General features: G+C 40.2%; 1 long non-coding RNA gene across 1 annotated transcript in view; it reads left to right on the top strand.

The window, feature by feature from the left end:
- The window catches only part of LOC109369594, a 52490-nt gene extending 39643 nt beyond the window's left edge, over positions 1–12847 (top strand). The window contains exon 3 of the long non-coding RNA XR_004161732.1: positions 12503–12847. This is a non-coding gene — a long non-coding RNA (uncharacterized LOC109369594). The remainder of the gene's footprint in view (positions 1–12502) is intronic.
- The last annotated feature ends 3985 nt before the right edge of the window (positions 12848–16832 follow it).

The following is a 16832-nucleotide window of genomic DNA, read 5'->3' as shown; positions in this document are numbered from 1 at the left end:
TCATACACCACAAAAAGCAGAGCAAGACAGAGTGTTCTTTACTTTGGCATTAGCTTACTCTTCCTGTCATCTAGCATTCTGGGGACTTCCCATGTTGGAGACTGTGCTCAGTTTAATTGTTGCTGGTGAAAGGAAACTAAATCAGAACTGTGATCTAAGCAAAAGCCCCCCTACATGCTCACCCAGCTCCCACAGGCAGGAGTGGAAACCGCTCTGTTTGTTTGTAAGATGACCTGGGGATCTCAAAAGGTCTTCTGTCTCAAATCTATCACATGATGTCAAAATGGGATTACATCCCCTCGCCTACAGTACACTCACACCAACTGGTGAGTCATTTCTGTTTGCTCTCAAACAACCACTGGCTACTTGAACAGCTTTTTTGCCTTTCATGAAGCAAGGAGTGGCTGTTTGGTTTCTTAGCAGCTTGCTTGGGTGAAAAGGGGAACTGCGTGCAGAGAAAGGCTCTTATTGTAACTTGTGTTTGCACTGAAAATTTTAAAAGCACAAGGCAAACAGGGACATCAAATATAAGCTATATCTCAAATATGGTCTTTTGTCTGAAAAATGTGTGAGAGTGATGACCTCTACCTTGTTGGATGTTAGTGTTGCTAACAGGACTAACATAACATCTTCAGTTGTGTGGGGATATCAAGATGCATGTCAAATTTTCAGGTTGAAAGTACTTTTTAATTAAACTTAAACTGTTGAATTATTTAATCTCTACATTTACTGGATACTTATCCACAGTGTATTCAACTAGATATAACGAATGTCATGCCTTTTTCTTTCCCTGAGGAAACAACAAAAAATATATGAAATGAAAGCAGGTAATCCAAAGTTTAGAAGGTAAATTCCTTCACTTTGGAGAAATGCCTGGTAAATATTAGAAATATGCTGTTTAACAGTATGCCTTGTGACTAGCATGGAAGCAGAGCAACAAAAAGCCTAAATCACAGAAAGGTTACAGTGAAATAGGACAGACAGCTCAGAAATGGCAGCAGGAAAATTCATCTCTGTAAAACTGCAGGTGTAAACTCAAGAATCAAAGCAAGGAAATATGATAAGACAGTGCAAGCTGTTAAAGCGATAAAAGAAATGAATAATAAAACAATCTCAAAAGACCAGTGGTGTAAGTTTTACATGCTTCGGTGACAGTAAATGGGGTCACAGGGTACTTCAGAGATGTAGCAGGGATCAACGGTCTCTTATGAAGCATGCAGCAAATATAAGAAGGCCGCTACAAAAGTAATGCCTCTCATTTTATTATCTTGGCTCACAACATCAGAGGCAGATGTTGATGGAATGGTAGAAGAGACTGAACTTTCCCACCATTATTCCCTTACATGTTTTTGCCGTGCAAGAGATGGCAGCAGACGGGCAGTCTGACAGAATGACATCTGATATTTTAGCTGACGAAGCTAAAATGCAGAACTGAATTGCTCCATATGAGAAAAAATGTCACCTATTGACATTTGTTGACACTTGCTGAACACTGTTGGAGACCAAACAGTGGATATGAGCAGTGGTGATACATTTCATCAGTAGTGACAGCAATGTGGAAGACAAGCCACGTCCCAGACAGCCACGCAGATTTTGAGTGTGGCATGCAGGCTCTTGTTCATTGTTGGTGAAAATGTACAGCTAATAGTGGTGAATATGTTGAAAAATCATGTTTTGTAGCTGAGAATTTGCTCTATCAGAGTGTTTTTGTGCTCTTTGTATCTATTGTAGTCTCCATGGAAATAAATAGGAGACATAATTTTTTGAGCAACCCATGTATACAAAGATTTGCTGTTGTGGTTCTCCTGAGGAAGTAAAAGAGATGAAGTAACATTCTTCAGATAGGTCTGAATCTGTCCCTCCTAAGTCACCCCAGTTCCTGAGAAGAGCCTCTCGTTATACCATGCTCCTGAAAGCATGGCTGTTGTTTTCTTAGCAGCCTCTGGTCTGAGCATTTAATGGCCTTACTTTTCCCGAGGAAACGTCTAGTGATAGTGAAGAAGGGTCATCTGAAATGAGTATCTACTGGGAATGAGTCCCAAACCTCTTCCTGCACATTGTCTCACAAGACCATTTCTTTATGTTAGCAAAGAAATTAAGTTTAAAAGAAAGTGCGCTAACTACCAAGCAGTCTAAATGCAAAACTAAGAATCTGTTCAACTGAAGATAAATAAATCCAAGATAAGAGTCCTCTTTGAACCTGTGAGACTTCTGAAATGAATACTCACTTCTGAAATTTCTCTGAAAAATTTTATGAAAGAAGTGATCCTACTTTCAACTAAAACTGAAATGCCACAAACCTCCCTTTCTGTTTTCAGTGCCAATCTCTGTTTTCATACTTCTGTCTTTAGTTGAACAGAAGTAAAGAAGCACAAAGAGCAATGAGTGGCCTTTAAATGTTTCTCCATTTTACCTAAGATAAGCAGATACAGCTATCTCAGCATTTTTAGAATTCATTTGTACTTTTCTGTGCTTACTACAGGAAATGCTTCAAATATCACAAATATTGAAGTTATCTAACTGCAAAGCCCAGTTATCTTTGGCAACTGGCAAATTTTAAGAATCTCTGCTGTACAATTTTTTCAAACCTTATCCAGCACTTTATTCAGATTCAAATACAGCAGCGGTCAATGAGCAAAGCCCATTCTTTCCAGTAGACAAATGCACACATCTCATCCTACTGCTCCTTAACCTCAGCCTGGGAGGATTGTTTTTCATCTGTTTCTGAATTACAGGAAATGTCTTGGTAATTTGGATGTGTCTGTCACAGACTACTATGAAATTCTGACGTGCAGGCTGCCAATAAAAGGTAAAAGAAAGCCACATCATTGCTGATATCACATAGGAAGTGCTGAATTTATATATGAAGATCACTGTTCCTCTTTGGGGAGATATTTAAGCACTACCACCTGTGTCTAAGTAGAGAGAGCTGTGTATGAAAACCATGGGGCTACTCAGGATCTTCAAACAAACGAACTTCTCCAGACAGATACAGAACCACAGCAAAGGCACCAGAGGTGCATATCCTTGTTTATTGTTACTGCCAGGTACAGTGGAGCCTAAGAAGGACTAGGCAAACTGTGGAGATATTTAAATCTGTTTTGGGTCTTGTTTTATTTCATGTTTTACTCGGGTAGACTCACAGATTTTGTCCCTCTTTCTGCAGAGAGGCTCTGATTTATAACAATATGGAAAGGCAATCATGTAGGCCTGCCCCAGTTGGATTACACACCATGGAAAGCGCGTTTAATTATGAAAAAGTAAAGAAAAGAGGAATATGTTTAGACTAAGAATGTAGACAGTTTCTTGGCCAGAAACAAAGCTGAACAAAAAGGATAAGAATTCTAGAACAATTGTGAAGGATTTATTTACATTTTTGAAAAATCTACATATGTTTTCACTTAAAACTCTTGGGAGGGTCATTTCAAAGCCTAAGAATCCTGGCTGTTCACATTCACCTCTACCTCTATTCCCCCTGCCTGCAGTTTCAGCATTAATATACAGATCACAGCAAAAGGAAATGCAAGTCAGGTGTGACATATCAAGTGACACAAAGGTTCAGTCACAAGAAAAAGATTTTAAAATGATTGAGAACTGAGAGGACTTTTAGTAACAGTTATTTTGCACAGCTCAGGTCACAGGAGCTTTCACGAGAGTTTCTAGACTTGCTGCCAATAAGAAGTAAAAGTTATAATCTTAAGGTGCATTGTTTTAAAGCCCTCCCCCATCACAAAATGAAAAAAAACTAAAACATAACATTTTTTTCCCAATAAATTAACTTTTTTGTTGTTGCTTTTTCTTCTTTCTCTATTGTACCTTCAATGTGGGCTACGCTTAATCTCCTCTTTAACTCTCTAAAGCTTTAATAATCCATATCCTACCTTTCTAGAACACCAAAAGCCAGCAGTATAGTTGATCTGCAGATTTGAAAATGGCCATTAGAGCTATTCATCACAAGCAATGCAGCGCAGTTTAAACAAAAAAAAAAAGAGCAAATATATGCCATCCTGCGTCAGATTAAATGTCCAGCTGCCCTAGTGTTCTGTCTCTGTAAGAGAACTGCATGATTGATTTTCATGACGACACAGAAAAAAATGAGCAGAGAACAAATCTATAGCAAGAGAGGGGCATGCTCTGGATTTCCTTGGCCAGATATTCCTCCTTTAGGTAACATGCAGGGGTGATGCTGATATAACAGAGCTCTCAGGCTGCAGCTCACCCATCAAATGTGGACAGGGATTAGCCTACCTATAGTTTACCTTCTTTAAAGATCTACTATTAGTGCATAACCACCTCAGGCTCTGAATCCAAAGGTTAAAGGTCTTATCCATAGCTGGTTGTTTGGGTTGCAGAGTGAAGTAGGTGGAGACTCTAATTATTGCCTGAGAGTTCTGATAGCCAGAGGTAGATGGGCCAAGAAAAAAGGGCAATGGGAAGAGCCCTTGCACGTAGGTGACTTTATCTCTCTAGACCTCAGAAAAGAGGGCTAGCATCTTCAGATTCCTTTCTATGTGATTTAAAGTCTCTACACTAGTGGAGCATATATAACTTTCCGGGTTCTTTAAGAAAAAAGGAGACAGACTCTTTAGCAGAGTCTGTTGTGACAGAACAAAGGGAAATGGTTTCAAGCTTAGAGAGGGTAGATTTAGGTTGGATATAAGGAAAAAGTCTTTTACAATGAGGGTGTTGAGGCATTGGAACAGGTTGCCCAGAGAGGCAATAAAGTGTGAGGCTGGATCAGGCTCTGGACAATGTGATCGAGCTGTGGATGTCCCTGTTCGTTGCAGGGGAGTTGGACTAGATTACCTTTAAGGGTTCTTTCCAAGTCTGAGGATTCTATGATTGTATGATTCTGCGACTTTAAGGGTCCCTTCCAACTCAAATGATTCTATGACTTTATGTAAATGGTTTTATTAATAATTGCACCAGGTATAGTACTTTTGATTTCTTTCACTTCTACACTTCAGACCCCACAGAGTTAGGCAGTTAATCTGCCCTCAGCTCAATGGTGACTTTTACCATCTCTACATTTAGTGCTACAATTACATCCTGTAGTGCCAGTGGCATCATTTTTCTTTAGGAGTTCAGATCACGGTGCACCTTTAATTGCTAGGAAGAAATAATGGAAATATAAGGAACCACTACTATGTTGATTTTGTCAGCCACACCTAAATAATCCCAGTCTGTGAACTTTCTGTCCCATCTCCAGGAATGTATGGCTCTGAGACAAAAAACAAGCAATGAATGCCAAAACAGGCAGGTAATCACTTGGCAGCAGGCTCCTTTGGCTTAAGCTTGAGCCAGAAAATGGACGTTTTCACGATAGTGGCATACAGACAGAGACTTTCTTGAGGGAAATAAAACTTGTTCTCAATCTCTCTGCAGGTGACAACCCCATCTGCTTTGTGTTTTATATCCCATGTGCTTGTGGCAGTTGCATCTTCAGAAAGTAACATTTAATGTAAAAATGGTTTCCGAGGTATGAGAAGAAGAAATAGATCCTCCATTAAATAATGAACTGACTGATTATAAACTGCACATTTCAAACGTTAAATGCTCCTGATTTAATGCCAAATGGAAAATGGAAGCGTAAAGAACATATTAATTTCAGGAACTGGGGAGAGGACACATGAACAAATCCATTGAAGAAATGTAATATTATTGTTCTCTACCTTGCTTGCTTTGTGCTACACAGGAATTCATTAACAAGTCTATTTCTAATCCCCTTGCTAAGCCCCAACCCTTGACTCAGGAGAATTTGTATTGAAGCAGAAACATGTCAATCATTTTGGCCAATTAAGCATAATAACAAACATGAAGCAAAGAAAAAAATGTGGGCGGTACTGCCACGGTAAAGAGAGCCATGTCTACACATTTTGAACAAATGTCTATATTACAAGGTCAGCTCAGTGAAAAACCATCTACAACTCATCTCCTAGGTCCAAGGGATATCCAGGTCCACACCTTATTCATTTCCTGTACTGACGATGCTATTCACTATGCAGCAAATGGTAACAGGATTACATTTTATACATATTTCCTTCCATTTTTGTTCTCCTAGTACTCCCCTTGTTAGTTCTACGGTATACTTCAGACTAACAGTAATTCAAATGATTACTGGGTTTATCTCAAAGTCTGTGAAATAAATTATGTGTTATTTGCATGCAGCAAGCTTACTAGCTATGCTGGTAACAATAGCCTTGGTGATGCTTTCAGCTGACAAGGAGGTAGTTAAGAAATTTCTGTTTGATTTTCAGCTGCTTTCTAAGCTTATCTTGTAATCAGTCACATGTTCTCATTTGACATCCAAAAGAACAATATCGCTGATTTGCAGAGAGCATCAAAAGTTCTTCTGTATTATTATTATTTTTATTGATGGCCTACTTCTCCTCCCTCTACCTGCTCAGTGACCCTTCAACAGTAATTGAGCAGACCTGCAGCAGGAATTTATACCTAGTGTACAGGTAAGGCAAATGACAGGAAACAGAAGCTGTGCAAATTGCCTCTGAAGGCAATGTACGCACACCTCCTGGTACATATGGGCTTATGTTGCCATGCAATTAGGAAAGGGAAGGAAAAGTCTGAATAAATATAGTAGCCATAACAAGTAAAACCACTGTGAGATTAGCTCAAGTTTCAGTCTCTTTTCCTAATAGTAGTCCAGCTCCTGAGGCAATCAAAATTCATGGACAACAGGCCCATATGGCAGCATGTATATATCCATGGCATCTCCTGGGGGACAGAAAGCAAGTGGAGGAAGATCAGGAAAACCTGGCTTGCTTCCAGCTTGTATTTTTATTTTGAACTAATATGTTTATAGAGTTTAGACAGAGCTCCCAAGGACCTTGATAACAGTATTTATCTGCTCAGCTTCAAATAAAGCCACAAAAGGACTGTGATGAAATCTGGTGCAATCATTCCTTTCAAAGCTAAGAAAATATGTGTGTATATAAGTATCTATATATACATATATCTATAAATGTATATAAACATACATGAGGGCTACTCCAAAAGTAATGCCTCTTACATTACTATGTCCACGCAGATGTTGGTAGGATGGCAGTAGAGGTGGAATCTTCCCACCAATATTCTCTTTCATTTTGGTGCCATGTGACAGATGGCAGAAGAGGGGCAATCTGACAAAATGGTATCTGACATGGGAGTGCATAAGAAGCAATGGTGTAGAATTGAATGCTTTCATACAGAAAAATGGTACCTGTTGATATTAATCGACACTTGCTGAATGTTTATGGAGAACAAACAGTGGATGTGAGTACGGAGAGGCGGTGGGTAGTGTGCTTCAGAAGTTGTGACAGCAGTGTGAAAGACAAGAATTTTTTCTATCAAATAGTGTTTTTGTGCTCTTTATAGCTGTTGTGGTTTCTATGGAAATAAACAGGAGCATTACTTTTGGAGCAAAATGTGTGTTTGTGTGTGTGTGTGTGTGTGTGTGCGCATTTGTGTGCACCTTTCTGCTGGAAAAGACTGAGGGCTAGGTGAATATCAACCTGAACAAACCTTATTTTGAAGCATAATAAGTCATGCATCATTTCTATGTAGGGGATCCCTGGTCTGTCCTTTACTTTCTATCATTAGTGTGAGGTACAGGAGCCATTTTGCTTGAGGAGTTGGTCTTCTCTCCCTCAGACACAGCTCTTGATGAATGTTTGTGCTGGCTGGTTGTACACTAGCTCTGATTCTTGAATTATGTTTTTATTTTCCTTTTATCATTCCCTTTGGTTGAAGCAGTGTCTATAAATACCTTATAACCCAAATGCTGATGGTGGAAAAACAAGGAGCATTGTATGCAGGCAAATCCCTCCTGCTTTCTCTCTGTCTCCCCAGATAAACAGCCCATATCTGGTTATCCATCCTAAAGTCACCAGTGCTTAAGCAAGTAGCTGGCAGGTACTAAATAATCAGAGGAGCAGGAAAAGCTTTTGGGGATACCTGATCCCTTCTGCACCTCAGATATTACTGTTGTGTTTTGCAATGATTGTGAGCATGCTCGAGGTTTTCAGATCTCTGCAAAAAGTAAGCTTCATGGCTCATGCAAGACCAACATGAAACAGGCTATACTCAGTGAGTATTCATTTTTAACCTTTCTAGTTCTACCACCAGTTGACTCTGACATTATGTCATTAACTTGCTCTTCACATTTTAATGTTAACTATTTATGCATCTTTCACATAGCTGTTCAATCTAATCTACATTTGTTTCCATCCTTTTTTTTTTTCCTCTATCTTGATCTGGGTAGTAAATCAATGAGGCTGCTCTTTAGATTCAGAGCCTTTGGAGATTAGTATGACTGAAGAAAAGATTGTATAAAAAGGGAGGGGTGGGGGTGGAACCATTACACTTTTACAGTGAAATACTGCCAAGGAAGAAGCACAAAGAATAAAGGTTGGCATATGTTTGGAAACCTTGGGATATACCTATGCTGCATCTGGCAGTAATATTGACTTGTGTGTAGATTTAGCCTGAGCTGACTGAGAATAATGAAGGTTTTGCACGATGAGTTTAACATGGGCTGCAAAAGCCAAGCCAGGTTGATAAGATACTCACACCATCTGATGTGTCCATCAGCAAGGCTACTATTACTGGCGCCAAAAAGAGCCAGGTTGAAAGCTACTTGGCATTTGCTGCTGCAGTGAGCACCTGTATGCAGAGATATAGCTAAATCTAACTTGACTAAGAAAAAGAACACACAAAAAATCCACCAGCTTCTTGTGAGTAGGTAGGAGATATAGTAGTTTAACCTGCAAGGGTTTGCGTCTTCTGCAGCCAGACTCTCCAGACCAGAGTTCAAGTCAGAGGTGTTTGGGAAAGCTAGTGTTTCTTTTTCATACAAAGAAAAACAAAATCTTCACCATAACTTTTTAACTTTCTGCTGTGCAAGTATTTACTCACTTAGTGTTCGCATAAAATTTACTTGGAACTTTAATCAAAGGCCACTGTAATCAATGTAAAGACCAGGAGGAAAGTAAGCAGATCTTTGTCTTCTAGAGATTTTTCAGTGGAATTTGGGTTCCTAATTATTTAACATTGACCTGAACTGTTTTTAACCTTTGGAATAGGTTGACTCAACTTTTCTAGCCTGCTGAGAAAGAAAGAATTTGTCATCAAAACCAGTTGCTTTTGACTCAGCCTCTAAAGCAATCAGGCATCCATCTAGAGATCTGTCAGCTGTGGGAGGATGTCTTTTGATGAGGCTAGAGACAGCTTAAAATTGTCCTATCTCTGCAGCCAGAAACCTTAACTATATATCTACCTTCCCGTGCCACAAGAAAAGTCCTGCTGTGTACTCAGAATCTACATGGAAAGTTTTCCTTACGTATAGATGCCTAGCGAAATGGATGCTGATACTGACTGAGGCATCATAATTGATTCAAAATGTCAATGATCTTTTCCCACTTGATCCCTGTGGATGCATTTTCTGTGATAGATCGGCAGAGGAGCAGTGAATAGGAACTGAAATTTATAAGTGCAGCCCCTGTATCTACAGGAGAATATACAGGACAAGTTAGCTTGACAGCACTATGGCAGTCTGGCTTCTTTGGAAAACTTGACAGTGAGATATCTGCATCTCAGCTCTCTGACCACTCATATACCAAAGCTCCCCTCCAGAGTAAACCAGAACATTAGAGATGCATATTACGCACTCAGCTGACATAAACACTGGCAGGATATAGCCAGGATGCACAGTGTAGGTAAGAGCTAAGGAGATCTTTCATGTCCCTCAGCTCTGACGCATCCATTGAGTCAGGCTTGGACCATCAAGTCCCAAAAGGCGAGGAAGTTTAATTTTGCTTCTGATGATTTCAATATGAGTAAAGAACCTTCTGTTTTGTACGCTATACAGTCATTCACTTAAGCTTCACAGTTGAGTAGAGTTTAACAGTGCAAACAATTTCAATGGCAAAGCAAGAAAGTAGTTATCTCATACTGCAGCAAAAATTCATCAACTGTGATGCTCAGAAGTAAGGATGCTTTCTTGTTTTGAACCAGAAAGAACCACACTTATAGCACTACCCAGATAATTCTGCCTTCAAAGGTATGCACTGAACGTGTCTGTACTACAAAAGGAAGGAAACAGACACCCTTGGGATTCATTTCTGAAGGGCAAAGGGGTCCCAGAAGGCTGGACACTTTTCAAGAAAGAAGTCTTAAAGGCACAGTAGCAGGCTGTTCCCTGTGCCGTAAGATGAGCTGGCAGGGAAGAAGTCTGGCGTGGGTGAAGAGGGAATTTTTTCTGAGGCTCCAGCTGAAAAAGAGAGTCTACCTCCTGTGGAAGAAGGGACAGGCAACATGGGGAGAGTTCAAAGAAGCTGTTAGGATATGCAGGGAAGAAATTAAAAAGGGAAAAGCCCAGCTTGAACTACACTTGTCCACGGTGGTAAAAGTGAACAAAAAACATTTTTACAAATATATTAACAGTAAGAGAAGGGAGGGCTAAGGAGAATCTCCAGTCTTTACTAGATGTGGCAGGGAATGTGACCACTGAGGATAAGGAAAGAGGGTCAGACCCAGCCATCATGAGTTTATGGAAGGCAGATCCTGCTTGACCAACCTGTTCTCCTTCTATGATCGAGTGACCCAACTTGTGGATGATGGAAAGGCTGCTGATGTAGTCTACTTAGACTTCAGCAAAGCCTGTCTCCCACACTATTCTCCTAGAGAAGCTGGCAGCTCGTGGCTTGGACAAGTACACTCTTTGCTGGGTAAAGAACTGGCTGAAGGGCCAGGCCCACAGCATGATGGTGAATGGAGTCAAATCCAGATGGCGACTGCTCATGGATGATATTTCCCATGTCAGTACTGTGGCCGGTCATCTTTAATGTCTTTACTGGTGACCTTGATGAGTGGAGTAAGTGCACCCACAGAAGGTTTGCAGATGATACCAAGCTGAGAGGAAGTGTTGATCTGCTTGGCGGTAGGAAGGCCCTCCAGAGAGATCTGGACATGGTGGATTATGGGGCTGAGGCCAGTGGGACGAAGTTCAAGACAGTTGCGTTCTTGCAATTGGACTTGATGATCTTTAAGGACTTTTCCAAACTGAGCAATTCTATGATTCTAAGACCATGCATCAAGTCCTACGCTTCGGCCACAACAACCCCATGCAACACAATAGGCTTGCAGCAGAGTGGCTAGAAGATTGTGTGGAAGAAATCAATCTAGGTTATTGGCCAACAGTTGGCTGAACATGAGCCAGCACTGTATTCAGGTGGCCAAGAAGGCCATTGGCATCCTGGCTTGTATAAGTAATTGTGTTGCCAGCAGGAGCAGGGAGGTGATTGTCCCCCTGTACTCACCTCTGATGAGGCAACACCATGAGTACTGTGCTCAGTTTTGGGTGCCTCGCAACAAGAAAGACAACAAGGCTCTGGAGCATGCTGAGAAGGGCAATGAAGCTGGTGAGGGATCTGGAGCACAAGTCTTGTGGGGAGCAGCAGCTAAGAGTACTGGGACTGTAGGAGGCTCAGAGGAGACCTTACAGCTCTCTGCAAGAAGTTGTGGTGAAGTGGAGGTTGTACTCTTCTCCAGCACAACTAGCAAGAGGATGAAAGAGAATGGTGTTGAATTGCGCCAAGGGAGGTTCAAGTTGGATATTAGGAAAAATTTCTTCTATGAATGAGTGGTGATACATTGAAACAGAGTGCCCAGGGATGTGGTGAGGTCACAGTCCCCAGAGATGTTCGGGAAATGTTTAGATGTTGTATTAATGGGCATGATTTAGAGGGGAATTACTGGTAGAAGATGGACAGTAGGACTAGATGATCTTGGAGGTCTTTTCCAACCTTAGTGATTCCATGATTCTTTGAGAAAGTGAAGAGTATAATTAACTGAGGACACATTCTTAGAATTCTCTCTCAAAATTAAAGCAAGAAAATGCCGGATAGATTTTTTTCCTTACACACTGGATAGCACCCACTATCATCAACTTTTTAAATGGGTAAACATTTTAACTATCAAATCAATTTTTTACAAAGGTAGATAGTGATAGGACAAGGCAGAATGATTTTAAACTAAAGGAGGGAAGATTTAGATTAGATGTCAAGGGGAAGTTTTTCACTGAGAGGGTAGTGAGATGCTAGAACAGGCTGCCTAGGGAGGTTGTGGATGCCCCATCCCTGGGGGCATTCAATGCTAGGTTGAATGGGACCCTCGGCAACCTGATTCTAGAACTTGATCTAGCTGTTGGCAACTCTGCCTGTGGCAGGGAGACTGGAATGTGATGATCCTTGAGGTCCCTTCTAACCCAACCTATTCTATGATTCAGTGATTCTATGATCATCCAGTAACTGCATCTTCTTCAGGGGCTGGATTTGTGAAAACATGGTAGAATTATTCTTACCTGAGAGCAGGAGAGCAGATCTGTCCCCACTGATATACAGCATAATTTTTTGGGTTGTCCTCAGATGACTGAAGCCTGGAAGCTCTTTGCTGTATGTTACCTTGCCACCAGCACCACATCTTCCCATCCTATTTCCTTTTGTTGTAGAGAGAAGCAGAGGGAATCCAGGGGACCTCAAGAAAATTTGGACCCTCCGAGATCAACATTCAGTAGACCTTGATAACTCCAGGTCACACATGTTCCCCTAAATGCAATGTATAAACCCATACACACAGCTTTGATTTCCTCAGAAAAACAAATGCATTTTTCACCAGAACATCTTAAACTTGATAACATGAGCTCTCCTATCTTCCCAGTCCACTACCAGCTCATTTCCCACTGCAAAGCATCCTGGTCTCACCCTTTTCTCCTTGTTCAATCTTCTCATTTCAGTTCCCTCCAGTAAAACTGAGGTGTCCCAGTACAGGGTACTTTCTGAGAAGAAAGTTATTATTACGTAAGTCATTCAAATGCCTTTTGTTATAAGCCTACAAAGAGATTTTTTTTTTCTTTTAAATAAGATAAATTTTGATTTGTGCCTCATCTGCCTCTGGAAACAATTTACAGACAGATATTTATATTTAGAGAGGAGCTTGAGATGTCTAGTGAATATTTCATTGCACTCACAAGACATCTGGTTCTAAAAGTCATTTGCATTGGTAGGCACCAAATGTATGGGTTTTTCTTTGTGTGTGAGACAGATGAGTAAATGGTTCTCAACAAAGCTGAGAGAAATTCTAAATCCAAACTTAGACAGAAAATAGGTAGCTTTACAAGGATCAATCTGTGCCCATATGAAGGGATATTATTTCTGCAGAATATGCCTTACTATCTTTTTCAAGTAAGAATCCCCAAACATTCCTGAAGCTATCTTAGATTTCTTCTAAGAGTGTCATACTTCAGAGAAAGGGGCAAATGGAATGGCTGAGGTGTGTCTTTTGAAAAAGTACTTCCAGAAAAAAGCATCTGACAATGTGTGAAATGCATGGCTGGACAGGAACCAAAGGACATCTCATTCCTACTTCTCTAAAATGAAGTGCAAGCAAAACAGGCCTTGTTCAGAGAAATGACGTAAGGCTCTTGAAGGAAGTATTCACGTAAACTAACTGAGCAAGAAACTCACTGAGCTGTTTCTAGCTGATACCCACTTTTCACCAAAATCACTGTTCTGTGTAATATCTATATTAAGTCTGGATGATTTTTACCTTTATAACAATGAAAAATAAATATTTTTAAATAGGTATTTATTCGTCCTTGCAGCCATGAAGATAGGAGCTTTCAAAATTCTGAATGATTCCACACAGGTCATGAGCTCCTTTTTTTGCTCTATCAACTTGTAATAGAAGAACAAGGAGATACCCGAGGAAATAAAAAAAGTAATAAATGTCAGACTGATAAAAGGCAAAATTTGTATATTTGCTGACCTCAACAAGACTGAGGCAAAGAAGAATACAGAAAGGAATTAGTCATATCTCAGAATAATAAAAATACCCACTGTCGTCTTACTCAGGGGATGACTTTCTAAAGAATAATAGTGTTCCTGATTTAGGCCCTGAAGCAACTTCCTGCTTGCCTGGGTTAGAAATAAACGTCTCTCAAAGGCATTAGTTTGTGTAATTATCTATTTTTGTATGTGCTGTAATTTTCAGTGGAGACATTGATGCTAGCTGCTACTGGAGACCAAAGAAGAATGCCAATTGCTTTGTAGCAAATACCAAAATATTTGGAATAGGATCTTTCCAGTTCTATATTTTATCTGAGATCTGTCATTATCCTTGACAAAAATCTTCACTAGAAAAACAGTATATGCTTATTGAACACACCAGGCATGACCAGGCTCTCATTATGGTTTTGGCAGATGTGCCATTGCTGGGTGTTCATAGTAGGTGTTTATATGCCTATATGCAAGAAAAGTTTTCTCCAGCTTTTTCAACCTGGACAAAAATTGACACTACTGTCACAAATGGTAGGAGAGGACCTTGATGGGCCAGTGAGATTCTCAGCTCCATGTCTATTTAGTTTTTTACAGCTAGTGAAGTCAGCCTGAAAAATTAGTAGGAGGCTTATTTGTCATTGACTGTGTTGTGTCTGTTTGTTCAGAAAAAGTGAAAACTTCAGTTTGCAGCATCTTCCACTAGAAGTTACTTAACAGCTGAGTTAATACAATGCAGAAACACTCTACTAGGATTCTTAGACATATTTTGATCTATGACTGTCTACCTGCAGTTTTTAGCTACAAGAACACTTACATTTTTCATGTATTGCTCAGACATTATACCTTATGAATATGAACAAGAAATTGGCAAAAATTCACATCGCTTACGATAGAATTCAAATGTTCACTTAAAGAATAAGTAATGAATTCTAACTTTTAAGCTTAAGATTTACTTTGTGTGTTTCCAATTGACTGTTTATTTTAGTGTCATATGGGTAGGAAGAGAAGCTGAAAGGATTCCCCACCTAGGAAATGATGATAAAGTTTCAAAAGTACTGAAGCACACTGAAATTCACATCATTTCAGAGAGACTGACAAGCTAGTCTAAGCCTTCAATCCCACAGCCATACAGACTCATACGAGACATGAAGTTATATGGTATTAATGAACATTTCGTATTCAGAGATATACTGAAGCAGCACCCACACTGTTAGCCGCCTGCAGATCTTATGGGCTGCATGATATCCAAGCTAGGGAACTTGCATACACAGGAAGAATTTCACACCTCAGAATAGGGCTTGAAATGTGCATAAGGTTGCGGAGGAAATCTTTTATGAAACACAATAGGGAAAGCAAAGGTGCATCTTAAACCTTACTGCTTTCTAAGATTTAGGTGTAGTTTCATTCATGATTTACACCTCCTGAACTCTCAGTTGCGAGGACTACATTTTTTCTCCCTCAAATTCAAGGAGAACAAAGACTGTAGCCTACTGCAAAGAACTTACATTCAGAGTGTTTAAAGAACAGTGTTTGCTTTACAGCCTGGAAAGAGTGACAGACAGAGGAACAGTCCACATGTAAAACCACCTCAGTGTGGGCTCAGTTGCAAAGGACGTACAGCACCCTGCAGCACCATTAAAGCAGAGATACTTTTATTGGTGGCTAGTGGCAAATCTCTATTGTGTGTTGTTAATGTAAGCAATCTTGAGGGTCTACGGTTTGATTGAAGGTGTCAGGGTGACAGAGAAGGTCCCTCAGTTTCTTGATCCCATCCTTCATTTCATACAACTGTCCTGGGAGAGGAACCCATGACATCAAAGAAGGCTTAAAGCTGCTGACTGAGATAAATACCATATTGGCACTATCTTACTGAAAATTAAAGGCTCTGGGTGTCCCTAGTGATTTTTTCATAGAAGAATAGGTAACAGAGAGCTAGAAGGTAAAAGGGGAAAGGAAGCTACAGAGCTGAGAACTCCAGTATACCGATCCCCCATATGCAGACAGACCCAGGAGCAAAATCACAGTTGCATGCTCTTGAGTTCTGTACTTCTCAGGTAAGCTAAGCAAACAGGACAAATAAAGCTGCAGGCAGTAAATGCCTTGTGTCTTTATCAAAATCTTCCACAAAAAATCATAAATACTTCTTGCCTTTACATACTTGATCAGGGGCTTGGGGAGAGTGACGCTTTTTCTTAAGGCTTTTGGATTAACAGAGGATGTACCTGGAGTAGGCAGTGAATGATAAAAATTGAGAAGAGAAACATTCACTTGTTGGCTGGGAAGTTAGCAAAATTGTAGAGCCTAGGGGCTGTCTTCAGAGCAGCTCCTGTTGAAGACAAGGAAAATGGTGTGTCTGTTCCTGTGAAAAGAATTTGATCCTGGCTTTAAGTATTTCAGAAGGAGGTATTTTCTTGCTTCTCTCTAAAAAGAAACTCACTTGATTCCTCTTTTGAAACCAAAAAGAAACACCATAAAACACATTATTAAAGACAGCCTTGATGCTACCTCTCCACCCTCTGGCTTTCCTTTCCCTATCTCTTTGTTATTTAAATAGAAAGTCAGATGTAATACACAACTTTAAAATAACCTTATATGGCAATTATGCTGCAACAGAAAAAAAAGATCAGTTTCTCTGTCAAGCGGCCAAACAACACTTTGCAGTAGTTTTTCCAATCTTATGAACATTTGGTCGACAAATATGTTTCTGTTACAGTCCTCAGTTACGATGTCTGAAGTTTACAATGCTCTTTTTGAGTGAAAAGCAGGCAAGAGTCATTTCTGATAAAAACAGCATCAAGGAGAAAATCCCAGTGAAGGAATTGGAACCAATCTTTGTAGCATGTCAAGGCTAATATACGCCCTGCCAATTCAGAAGCAGGTGATGCATGCTTTATGCACATAGTGCAGAAGCAAGGTGAATGAGAATAACTGGCCAGCCACAGCACGAGAGCAGAGGCCTGGCTAATGGTGGCCTGCACTTAGCCCTGTGTAATGCTATGAGAG

This window comes from Meleagris gallopavo, chromosome 1 (assembly GCF_000146605.3).
Source record: "Meleagris gallopavo isolate NT-WF06-2002-E0010 breed Aviagen turkey brand Nicholas breeding stock chromosome 1, Turkey_5.1, whole genome shotgun sequence".
Taxonomy (NCBI): Eukaryota; Metazoa; Chordata; class Aves; order Galliformes; family Phasianidae; genus Meleagris; species Meleagris gallopavo.
This window is presented reverse-complemented; position numbering and strand designations above follow the sequence as displayed.